This window comes from Falco rusticolus, chromosome 1 (assembly GCF_015220075.1).
Source record: "Falco rusticolus isolate bFalRus1 chromosome 1, bFalRus1.pri, whole genome shotgun sequence".
Lineage (NCBI taxonomy): Eukaryota > Metazoa > Chordata > Aves > Falconiformes > Falconidae > Falco > Falco rusticolus.
The window spans coordinates 104286773-104299484 of record NC_051187.1 but is presented as its reverse complement, the minus strand read 5'-3'; the positions used below and the strand labels follow the sequence as shown (position 1 = coordinate 104299484).

Below are 12712 nucleotides of genomic sequence, written 5' to 3'. Positions count from 1 at the left end.
AAGTTAAAGTCCCACTGAGTGAAATGCCTCTACATGTGAGGGTTATTGAATTACCCAGTTGCATGCCTTTTAATGTTTTGATTTTTTCCCTACCACACTCAGTCTCGCTGTGTTTACATAAAGCACTAAATTTCAGAACGTTGCTAATGCCTCCTGAGTTTCTAACTCAAAAAGGTGATTAATTCAAGCAGCACCTATTTGATATTTAAAAAACAAGACAAAATGTATGAGTACAGATTTCACAACCATTTCATTCCTGTGATTCACATGGTATTTCATGCTCATGTAGATAATAACCGTGATGAGCTTGCTAATGGAATTGATATAACCCCGGGTTTGATTTCAGAGGAGCTCAAATATATACAAAAAGGACAATCTCTGATGCTAGATCACTTTAGCTCTTGTCTATGTCAAGTCTGATCTCGGTTTGGGTTTTCACTGTTGTTTGGTTTAGAGTTGGGTTGGTTTTTTTAGCTAGGATAGCTAAATTATTTTTAAAAAAGCAACAACAAAACAACCCAATGCAAACAAACAAACGAAAATCCCATCAAAATTGAGAATAAGGACATTCCCTCTAGGTATGAGTTAGTTATCATCATTGTTCTCAGTAGGATAAAAATAATTTTGAGGCTTGCATTTTGGAATTCACCCATTACCCCAGAAAAGGCCCGCTCCAGAACTAAAACAAAACAAAACACCCCAGAAAGTTAACTGAGAAGTAATCAGCAGTTTTCAAATGCTTCAAGAACAGCTGGAGGTAATGGAGGTAATGGAGACAGGCTGCCTGTCTGTAGGTAAGAGTCCCATAGAATACATCACATGGCACAAGCAACCTGTAAGTGGAGCTGGGCTTGTATTTGAAAAATAAGCCCCAAAGTCCTCAGAAACAGAGTGATCCCTCCAAGAATTTTCACATCTAGCCAACATTTTTTCTCTTTGGGGTTTTAAAGGGTTGCTAGCACTGCAATACACGTCAGCAGGCAGCTGTCCATAGCATCCTATTGATTTCTACCCAGTTACCCTTCACAGCAGTGCCAGCTATAATCAGAGAAAGCAAGCTTTCCCCAGCCCCCTTTTAAGGATTATTGATCAGTATAGGGTTCTCTTCTGTGTTAATTACCGTGAGGTAGATTTAAAATGGCTCTATAATTTTTCCTTGACTGATGAATGCTCCAGGATTGGATTGTTCAGCTCCTTTGATAAGCCTCAGGCGCTAGGATGTGTAATGAGCATGAATACATGCTGGATAGATGCATGCACAAAATAGTTAAATTCATTGTCACTTTAGTTATGTGATTATATATTTGCACTGAACTGAATGAAACCTGAACTACAATAAGGCCCCAACAACGTTTTTACCTGCAAGTGGTAAATACAAGAGATGGAATGTTTAATCTTACATTCAGACAGCCTGACCTTAATGACTAATGAACAAGTCAAGGGTTCAGCTCACATTAAATCTGCATATTATAATAATAAAATACCATACATACACACATTACTTCTTAGCTCTAGGCAGGTTCAGATGCAAGGTGACCATCCTGAGAGTGACAACAGCCCCAACCGCTGCACCTGCACTGGACGTCTGGTTGCCACAAAACTGAAAGCAGTCACTGCCTTTCACCAACACCAATGATAATTCAGAAATGTTCATGCAAGGCTAGCCTTCCAATAGTTAGCTGGCAATGATTTGCTTTAACTCTTGCAAGGCATTACCCTATGACGGTAAGATGTATATACATTGCTGTAACTTCTTCGTGCAGTAATAAAAATAAAAGGATGCAAGAAGAAACCCCACCCAATGCTTGGCTTGACCAAAAGTCATATAACCAAGATTCCAATGTAAAGTTAAACTAGAGATCCTTGGATAGAGCAATCTAATGTGAAATTAGCCTACTAGAAAAAAATAGAAGAGTGAAACAAGGCGTCAGCTCAATGGGGAAAGGGTGGCAAGCAGTGAGTAGCATGAATTCCTTTGAAATCATGCTTGCAGAAAGCAACAATCTGTGTAGACATCTGATGGAGAGTAATGGATAAGCTTTGTGCCAGGGCATTTCAACAATATAACTGTTGTTTGTCCAAATGGCTCAAAGTCATTAGGGCAAATTACTCAGAAAGCAAACATGTTCATGCGTTGCCAGACTTAGTTAGGACATCACATTCTAACAAAGTATACGTCTTGGGATGCAGGATTCAAAGCCTTTGTGGAGGAACATGTCGCAGTATCTTTGTAAGTTCCCATGCTCTTTTTTGCTGCTGTTGTTTGGGCTGCATATCAATCCCATCAGGTGGCACTGAAGAAACCAAAACACAAAGGCATGGTTTTCAGGCAGGAAATGCACACCAAAGCATCTTAGTCATCCTCTCTGTGCAGAAAAGTCAGAGCTTGCTCTGTGTTACACTGCCAGAACTGCTCTGAAGCCCACGACCTTGCATCTCTTCACAGAGGAGCCGAACTTTTTAAAGAGCCTCCTGTAGGTAATTCACTGAATCCATTTGTTTTCCCATGTTTTAATATACCCTTTACTCCCCAGCAGGGCAACAGACCTTTTTGCAACACTAACTCAAAGCCTTAATTACTCCTTTAACTAAAAAAAACGTTCAAAACCACTTTAAAGTACCTGGTAAGAAAGAGAGCAGAGTACCTCATATACTATACTTAAGCATTGATGCTAGGGTGGCAAGCAGCTGACTGAGACGAGATCCCCCTTGTCCCCCAGAATGTTGATACTATAGGAGACACGTGAGAACCCAGTAGTCCAGAAACCCTCCTTTTTGCTCCAGTCTGCACCTTACACTCACACCTCAAACACGTATTTCCCTGACACTTCTGGGGGGGGGGGGAAATCACACTGTTCTTCATTTTGAGTGTTTAAGCTTGCCACAGTACTTGTGGTAAAAGTGTAAACTGGTTGATTCATCTTGGCAGGTTTTCCCCAAAGTTAGCCTTGTAAAGTGGCAGCGTTAACTGTGTCAGATTTTTTTTTTTTAAGAGAAATATTCTAGTAATGTGCTTTTGTCAGAAACCCCATTCTTCCCACTCCCTTGCCTTCAGAAGTCAAATCCTAGTTACCCACACGTCCAATTTCCTTTATTCTTAGTCAATAAGCTTTTGAGTTTGAGTTTTCACCCACCAAATTCTGTCTGACACTGAGACAACAGGGAATAAATTAAGGAACTTTGGTACCACTTAGAGGAACCAAGGGACTGCTCTAGTTCATTTGTTGCAAGTTCTCATAACACTACTCTTTGCTTCACCACAATTTCAGAACACCCCTCTTTCTCCTGGCGTCATTTTTGCATGATGTGGTGGCTCATTATAACACTTTCCTTAGCTATTGCTTGGGGGAGAATTCCATCTCTATGGGGAATTTTCTTCTGGCCACTTTTGCATTTTTATACCTCCCAAATAATGCACAGTGATCAGAAATCACCAAAAAAAAAAGCAAGCTTAAAATCCTTGGTAAAGACCATTAACAGTATAATGAGCTCTCTGCAAAAAAATATAGAACCATGCGAACACTATCAACTGCCTTCTCTATTTCAAACCATGCTATAGGCTTTGGGAAACATTTGGATTTCATCACTTGAGCTCGATTATCAGCTTTTCAGCAACACAAAGCTAGTACACAAAACACCAAAGCCCTCAGCAGACTTCTGGGAATTGCGTCTTGCAAGAGTTTTTCCATTAAGCACAGCAAAACAGACCTTCAAATTTCATGCAATCAGCCATTAAGTACATTTACAGGAGTCTGATTTTGTTAAATTTTCTACTTCTTTAAACAGTTTTCCTAATCATGACATTTAGAAGAGAAGCAGCTGTAGATAAAATTAAATACAGCTGAGTAAACATAATTCATTTTTAAACTTGACCAGAACGCGCCCACATTATTTTTTTTGACAAAAGTGAGGTCTAGTATGTTATATAATGCCTGTTCTGAACAGCATCTGACATTTCATAAATATTTTTCTCAGATATGTACCTGGCTTGGTTTAAATGTTAGCACAAGACAACTTCTGACAAAACAACTACCAACTTCCTTGCCCAGCAAACACCTGCCTGCATTTGCAATTCTTGTTACGGGCTGGTTTATTTCCAGTTTGCCATATCTAAAAATACTGAACCTAGTCAAAGGATGAAATATGGATGTAAAACACTTGTAAATTCCTGTAAATTAAAAGTTGAAAACTAACTCCAAAGATCAACATAGACAGTATTGCCCAAGACCATATAAAACACTAAGTGAAAAAATAAGCCTTATCATCCAAAAGATGAATGTTAGAGACAAAATTATATCGGAAGAAATGTCTTTGCAGATGTAACATTGCACTTTTGTCATACTTACACATACGTTATGCTTCATAATGTCACCAAGAATAAGAATAAGCATGTAGTGGTTATAATGTCATCAGCAAGAACTTACTCTCCTAATTACAGTATTTCTTCTGCCCCCAGTTTCTGGTTTCACTTTCCAAAGATTCTTGTTGTAAATGGAGTCACTGCTAAATACTTTGACTTTCCTACTACTGGCCATCAAGAACAGCACAATATAAAACCCCTGATTTGCTGCTACTTGCAAAATCTCAACAAAGACCTCAAAGACTAATAAGTGAGAAGCAGTGAAATCAAGGCTGTAATCTCATCTGCAGATGGAGACTTCCTTGTACAGCGTACTGTTCCACAGCGCAGAATGGAAAAGCTTGTGTCAAGTAAGATGGAACAGGACTAGGGACAGTCACACACCCCCAGGTATGCAGCAGCAAATGCACAAGTGCCCTGCTGCTATGAAGGGTGCCGCTTTATTCTTTTTTGCCATTACGATTAAAGCTTAGTTTGTCAGTAATGGTTTCAATCATGCCCTGGTGTAGCCCAGTGCTGAAATAACAATTCAGGAGGTGCTGTACAAACAAACAAACATTGATGCTGCAAAATGCAAGACAAAAGGGAAAAATGAAGAGAGAAAAAGTTCCAAGTATTGAGATATATCACAACCTATATATTGTTAGTGACATAAATCCCCAGATTTACTATTGTGAAATCTTTCCCCAAAGAGGTATTTCCTATCACATTTTTTATGGTTAAACACAGTAATTAAAAAAAAAAAAAAAAAAAGACACACACACTGTACTGGGACCTACATACTTCTAGGAGATTTCCATAACTGAAATGTTTCCTAAATGCAAAGTCTTTCACTCATAGGGATTCTCCTATAGGAAGGTAAAGTACAACATAGCTCACTTGCTTCTGGCAATTATTTTGGGTCAAATCTTGACCTCATGCAGATTATAAACTCTGATGATTTATGCCTTTGTTATTTATACCCTCTTTATGTTTTACAATACTGACACGGATGCAATCATTATTTCCCAAAAATACAGCCTTTTCTTTCTTCTTGTATCTACCGTATGTTGGTCACACAGGCCACAACAAATAATTCCTGAAACCCAAGCAGCCTTTACAAGAGGCGGTTGTCTGGCACAGAGGACCTAGCAGCAAATCCTCTTCAGCTTAAATAATTTCAGTCCAATCAATTGCAAAAATCTATTCTGAGCCATTTTGAAGAGGATGAATCATTTTGCTATGCTTTAGATGGTAAATCATTCGACACGTTAAGCACAACGATCCTCTCTGCACAGTGACAAAGAATTCTTAATCCAAGTAGTACCATATGTCTTTGTATCCCTATGAGAATGAGCAAAGAGATATCCTGGTGTTTAACCACTGCACCTACAGATCCTGCAGTACTGAAGGGGCACAGGTGTGACAGACTTGGGAAAAGATTGTTTCATCGATAGAAAAGTTTGAAACAAAGAAGTATATAATATATAAATTTTAACAAAAAGCTATCCAATTTCTGTTATTTTGAAATATTTACGGTGCTCTGGTGAATGTAAGGGGACCTTCCTCCCAACACAAGCCACCTGAGCCTCCAGCACTCCACAGATGAAACACATGGAACAAAAAAAAAATTAAGAAACAAAAGGAAAATCGAAGTGTGGACAATTCAAATCCAAACATATAGTATACCACCCGATGTACCCTTGGTATACTGGCTGGAGTGTAAGCAAGTGCAAAAGGTAACCTTCTTATTGCAGTATTCATAATGTTTAAGTATGTAATGTATAGAAATACAATATTAACTAAACCATTTGTATTTTGGATTTCTGTAATTCAAAGCACACTGGTTTATCTCATGCTTGTTTTCATACTTATTCACAGAGGAGAAAAATGTCCCACATGAATACTGAAGTAATTAGGAAAAAAGTTCATTTCCCTTCTACAGATTATCAAGTGATAGATATGCATGTTGCTAACAAAGTTGCCTTTTTATTAGCATGTAACAATCTGTTTTTCCCTGTTTGAAAAATGCAGAGTGTATCTTAAAGAGAGAGCATGTTTCTGAGAGCATTACCCTGGGATTCTCCACTGGCTGCCAAGCTCAGCACCTGCGGTATGGCCTCAGCTCATCTTGACTTGGTCTATCAAGATGTTATAACACTGTGGCACATACTTATTTTGCAGAGTTACTGTAAGGCTTTCTCAGTATCAATAAAATTATGGGAGCTTTTGGATGAGAGGTGTGACACAGGATGATAAAAACCAAACCAAATTTTCATGGCCTGTTTAATAGAGATCCCCTCACAGGCACAGCAGCCTACCTCTCACACATGCAGTCTTCTCTTAACAATTGCAGTTGATTTTATATTTTTTTTCCTTTCTCAGCCCTGCTTCAAGCTTCCACTTTCCAAAGAGACATACTTATTGGAAATGAAACACATGTGTTGACATCAAATAATAACACACAGGAACTATTACAAAGATTATTGACCAATCACAAAACTAGCAACTTTTGCACTTTAAAAAGTGGCTGACTTTAAAAGTCTGAGATTAGCCAGTATTCAATATAATTTTATCAGCTGGTCTTCATTTTTTAATGTGCCAACCATCATTTTCTCAAGCAAGGCCAAGAAAACCTGTAGCACTGTATGGGCAGTTCTTCAGCTGGAATCTAAGCATGGCCGTGATTCATAAAATTAATACCTGCTTGATTTCAACTCAAATGCAGAACCATGTTTTTCTTGTGGACTTGTATCTTTGCCACCCTTGTTTTGCAGGCTGAAAGAAGTACTTTCAATGCATAGCAATATTTGTATTTGCTGATATATACAAAGAAGTAGTTGTGTTATAAAATTACAGCTCTTCACTAAATTAAAAAAATGCATACATATGCCATTCAGTATAAACATGGTACATGCAGGAAATGATGGAAAGCCACAGCCTCAAATGCATTCACAGTACTTGGCCAACACAGAGAAGCATTTAGATCAGCTAGTCGTGCAAGCCCAGCTTGTAAATCACTTTGATTAACACTGTGGGATCTTACTAGCAGCAGTAATCTAAGAGCAGTGATGTGGCGAAGCTCTCACTGCACCAAACTATGAATCTCAGGGTAAAGGGTTAAGAATGCAGTTCAGACCCACCCATGCCAACAGAACTATAAAGTATATTACCATTTCTTGGCCCAAAACAGATTATTTTTTTCTTTTCAACAGAAATAAAACTTTCTTGAGAACTTCACGGTTTTATACCCCTCTGTGGCAGTAAACTGTAATTGGTGCCTGTTTGTCTCAGGAGGTTAGGCCTAAATCTAAATGAAGTATCTGGCCCTTGATTAGCTCTAACTGTTGTTCCTTAACACAGACAGGACACTAATTCTGCCTTAAGCCATCTTGCAGGATTTTGTGAAGCTAACTCGTTCAGAATCTGGAATATCAAGTTAGGCCTCAATCCTCTTCTCTAAGATAATCATCCCATCTTCTCTTTTGAATACATAAGCAGGAGATCACTGCTGAGTCTCTAAAAATCCCAGCCTCTCAAACTCTTGTTATTGTAATACAGAAGGCAGAGACACAGCCCCACCACAGACCGCTGTACCACTCCATTGCTTTCCCCCTCAAAAGCACTGTGTGCCTCCTCGCATCACATTAGACGAAACACCACGCTGACCTCCCTTTCTCCTACGTCCTTCTGAAGTTCTCACTTTTGTTTGATGTCTTACAAATTTTATACAACTTTCACAGACAAAACATCCCTATATTCATATAAAATCAGTTTGTCGTGGCAATATATATTCATATGTAACATATAAAAGACTGTCTCATATATATACAGGTATACAATATACATAATAGAGTTTCACACATGGTGCATCTTTTCTTTTACTGTAGTTTGAAAGAATCAATCAATTCAATGAGGAATAAAAGGTAACAGTGTTACATAATTCTTCCTTTGCAAAAGATCTTGCCATTCAGTGACATTCACCAAAATGGAGTTTTATTTTTTTATTCAGGCTAATGCCCAACATTTATTGAAGTCTAAATGTTTTCCTGTCTAAACATCAATTGTCCTTCTATTTTTTGTTTATGCAGCAGTAATATCTGCAATGCTGGTAACAGGAAGCGAGACCTTAATCAATTATAATAAAATTGAGCAAAACAGCAATATGAAACAGAGACAAGGGTAACTGCCTTGCTCTGAGATTCAATATTTTCGTAATAAACTCATCTAACATGCAAGGAAGAGAGTGAAAATACTTTAAGAAGTGCTGCATGTATATTAAATAGCACAGAATCTTATGTCTGGAACACAAAGAAGTGCAGGGTCTGATAAATTTCCTCAGATGAAACACCACTTTATACTGAAAACAACAGTATTGTTTCGGTTTTTTTTCCTTACAAACTTACCATATCACAAGCTTCTTTCAATATTTTTATGCTGAAACTTTGAAGAGAAAAATGGTAACTAAATTACCATCCCCAGACCTCTGTCCTAGACAGGATGATGAAACCTACTTATGTTTTAACATATGCAAAACGTCATAGCTGGTAATTGAAAGTTATACAGTCTTATCAGACCTTTTATGGAACTAGGGAAATAATTTTGGGTTTTATATGCTAAAAAAGCATAATTTATTTTAATATTAAATACATTTTGAAACTGTGCCCGTGTCAAACTATTAATTCTAAATAGTGCTTGAAATTTAGTGCTTGAAATTACTGGGTAGACGAGAGTCCTCTTGTCTCAACAACAGCTAGTGTCTGGGCATACATCCTGGTAACTGAGAGAAGACAACTGAGGCCTTCAATACCTAAGAAATGCTCCAAGAAATTGAAAACAGAACGCAGAAACACACATTTCAGTGTCACTACCACCTTAAGAATAAAAAAGAAAGCGCATCAGATGTAATGTATATGCAACTTTTTTCTCCATTTCTATATTTGTCAATTAAAGAAAGAGAGGAAAAAAACATATTCTTCGGGAATCCACAAAGAATGGTATATTTTTGCTTAGCATTGTACCCCTGATTCTAGCTTTTACTCTCCCAGTATTATTGGTTGCTGACGTAGATAATTACAGAGGTTCTTAAGTACACGCCTTCATTTGCTCAGCTTCCTTTTTATTTTGCATCCTGTGTCTGTCTACTATCTCAGGGCTCGTTAAATACATTTGGTACAATAGGCGTTTCTGTTAATCTGCATAAGAAAATACTTTTATCTTGACTATTAAGCCATTGTTTTTATAAACTGCTCTTTATGGTTAAACTAGAATAAAAATAGTGAAACATACATAGTGCCAATGAATGAAAACGATACCTAATGCCCCCAATTTACACCCTAATATGGGTCACTGCACACTGACATATATACTTATGCACACACACATATATATATACACACACATATCTGTATCAATGCTGAAAACAACCTGGCTGAATAAAGTGGACTTACATTTAGTTAAACTACAACCATAAAACAGTATGATTTTTCTACTAGCTACTTGAAGAAACAAAACAGAATCCAGAATTACTGGCTCCAAGTCTCTGGCTTTAATAAGTTGATAAGAATTCAATGCAGATGAAAAGACATCCACTTCGGAAAAAATCTCTAAAGGGCTTATCCTTCCAATCTTTGAAGGAGGAGTGAGTCATGAAATGAAAAGTTATATGCTACATTCATCGCATGTCAACAAACAGTATTTGGAAGCTTGGTTTTATATCACTTCTATCGAACATTTTTTCTTTCCCCACACTGAAGTAGTTTGTAATAGATGATAAATAAAAGATGACAGTCTTCCAAAAGCAATTCTCTATGATCAAAAGTGTTTTAACAGAGTACAAACAAGACTTTTTGGTTTCTGTATGCAAACAACAATTTGTGCCTTATATAAAGCATACAAACGACGGACAGAATAGCATGAAAAAGAACTAAGTATGCTATGTAACTGAATAAGCTTCCATCATTGCAACCATATACCCAGTTCTAAATATACATTTTAAGATCTTGTAATTGAAAGCACATCTTCACGAAGTTTGTCAGTTAGTTAGACATGTCAACCAGGAAAAAAAAAAAACAAAACAAACCACCTCCACACAATTAATAGAAACACCAAAGGACACAGTGAAAAGCATATCATCTGTTACCAAGTCTTCACCAAAAAAATTCTGTGGTAGTTCTGAATTATGCACAAGTTAAAAATTGTAAGAGTGAGACTGATTACGAACAACTGACAGCAGAGAAAGCAAACCTGTGTGTACTGCTGTCTCTCAAGACTATTAAAAACAGTAGCGCCTATAAATTAAAGTGAGCCAGAGAAGGCACGATGACAAAACTGAGAAGTTTATTTCCAAGGAAGTCCTAAGAATGCTGTAAAACTTTCTTCTGTTGCCATTCATAATTCATAATGCTGTGACATGCACAACATTAATAGTGCGCATACTGTGACTATTAGATATTAGGCAAAATATCCAAGGTTTTAAGAGTGACTTTGCATTCTTATAAGAAATAAACACGTAAGAAAGAAGCAATCAAATAAATAATAGCTTTGTAGTTCAGGCATTAGCAAATTCAGGTAAGCATGGATTCAGGACAATGCCTCTCATTTAAAAAAAAAAAAAAAAAAAATCAAACAACAACAAAAAGACCCCACCCAACCCGCTAAAAGCCAACTTCACAAAGTTCTGAACTAATAAAGAAGAGGAATTAACAGGTGCTCTGCAATTCAGTCATAGCACCTAGTAGATGGGATTCACACAGAAAGAGCCCTTATGGCGCAACAAACCCCCAAATGTAAGTTGCATTGCAAACATGAGTTACACCCTTCTTTGCCTAATATCTCTAGAGATCCTAATATCTGACAACAAGTAGTCGTCAAGCTTGCTTGGAAGCCATAAGCTATTTAAGGGAACACGCAGCTACTTCTTCCTAAAAAGATCCAGACAAGAACTGGATTCTCTCAAAACCCAATAGTCCAATTTAAGGAAAAGAGCAATTATAACAGAACTAAAAATCAGATGCTAGTAAACTCTATCAGTATCAATTGAAATGAACTAAGAATACAAAAAACCACTGTGAGATTTACTGCCAGCAAGAAAAAGAAAAATATGCTGAAGGACTTTTCACAAAGCCTGTGTTTCTCTTTCAAAATGAAAATCTCCTATGGCAAGGAAACTGCTAGTAGTGTTTTAAATTCTATGTTACGTTATAACTATAATATTTGATCATTACCAAATAAATGGAGTTACTCAATTATCCTATATACCCTACAGTGCCCCCAAGAATCAGAGAAACCCTTAGCAATGACCACTTCCCCTCCCACTCCCAATAAAGCCCCATGACTCCAGCATGCAAGGGGAACGGAGTCAGGGTAGGCAGCATAACTCAAAACAAGCAGTGGGGAGTCACGTCCCCCATGACCTCCAGCACTCTTCCATTTTGAAGCACCTTTTCACATCTGTATTACTTCTTTCCAGCCCCGTTCTGTCACCGTTACAGCTCATTTATTTGGACTTGATGGCCAAACACCAAAATTTGGCCCAGAGGCAATTACAAGATGGAAGATAGCTCGCAAGCCTCCACAAACCACTCCCTTCTCCAACACCTTCTCTCAACACTGGATTTCCAGCTTTTCCCTCTGACAGCATCTTTATAACACCACATGGGGGACACACATAAAATTTCAATTACGTGGAATGGAAAATTAATATGTTTCCATAAAGGTAAGTGCCGTTGTTATTAGACAGGGTCAGAAAGAGATTCCAGTTCACCCAGAGCTGACTCTCTGTGTGCCTCCTTTCAGAGAGCAGCACTTCTTCACCCAACCAGCCCGAGCAGGGAAGTCCTATCAAATTTTTATTTAAATGCTTATCAACAGGAAAAAATATTGTTAAACTGGTCCTTAGCCTGTACTATATTGGGGAAGGGCGGGGCAGGGGGGGCGGGGAAAGAAGGGGGAAGTTGGCTTTGTGCTTTGTAATGTTCCCTGCTACCTGAGGTTACAATAGATTTTTAAAAAAAAAAAAAAAAAAAAAAAAAAGAGAAAAGGAACAGAGATTCCCAACTCACTCAGAGCAACTCCCTATTTTGTGGAATACAGCACTAAACTTTCCTATGAGACTTGTGCCTTCAAGAACTCAACCCAGATAATCTTTCAGAGCAAAAGCAAAGTATATTTGAGATATAAATAACTACAAATCAGTAATACAATAATTTTTATCAACACTAATAAAGTGAAACAGCAGATGCAAACATTTCTATGAAATTTGACACGTCCTTGTTTGCCAGATTTCTGGTGAAGTGGCTACTTTTCTAATCAAAATGTCTCATAGAAGTTAATAACAATATTTATAAACATTCAAACATAATCATAATACTT

The 12712-nt window shown here is 37.6% G+C and overlaps 1 protein-coding gene across 26 annotated transcripts in view; it reads right to left on the bottom strand.

Moving 5' to 3' along the window:
- ANK2 (ankyrin 2) overlaps window positions 1–12712 on the bottom strand; it is a 355749-nt gene that overhangs the window by 171634 nt on the left and 171403 nt on the right. The window lies entirely within an intron of this gene.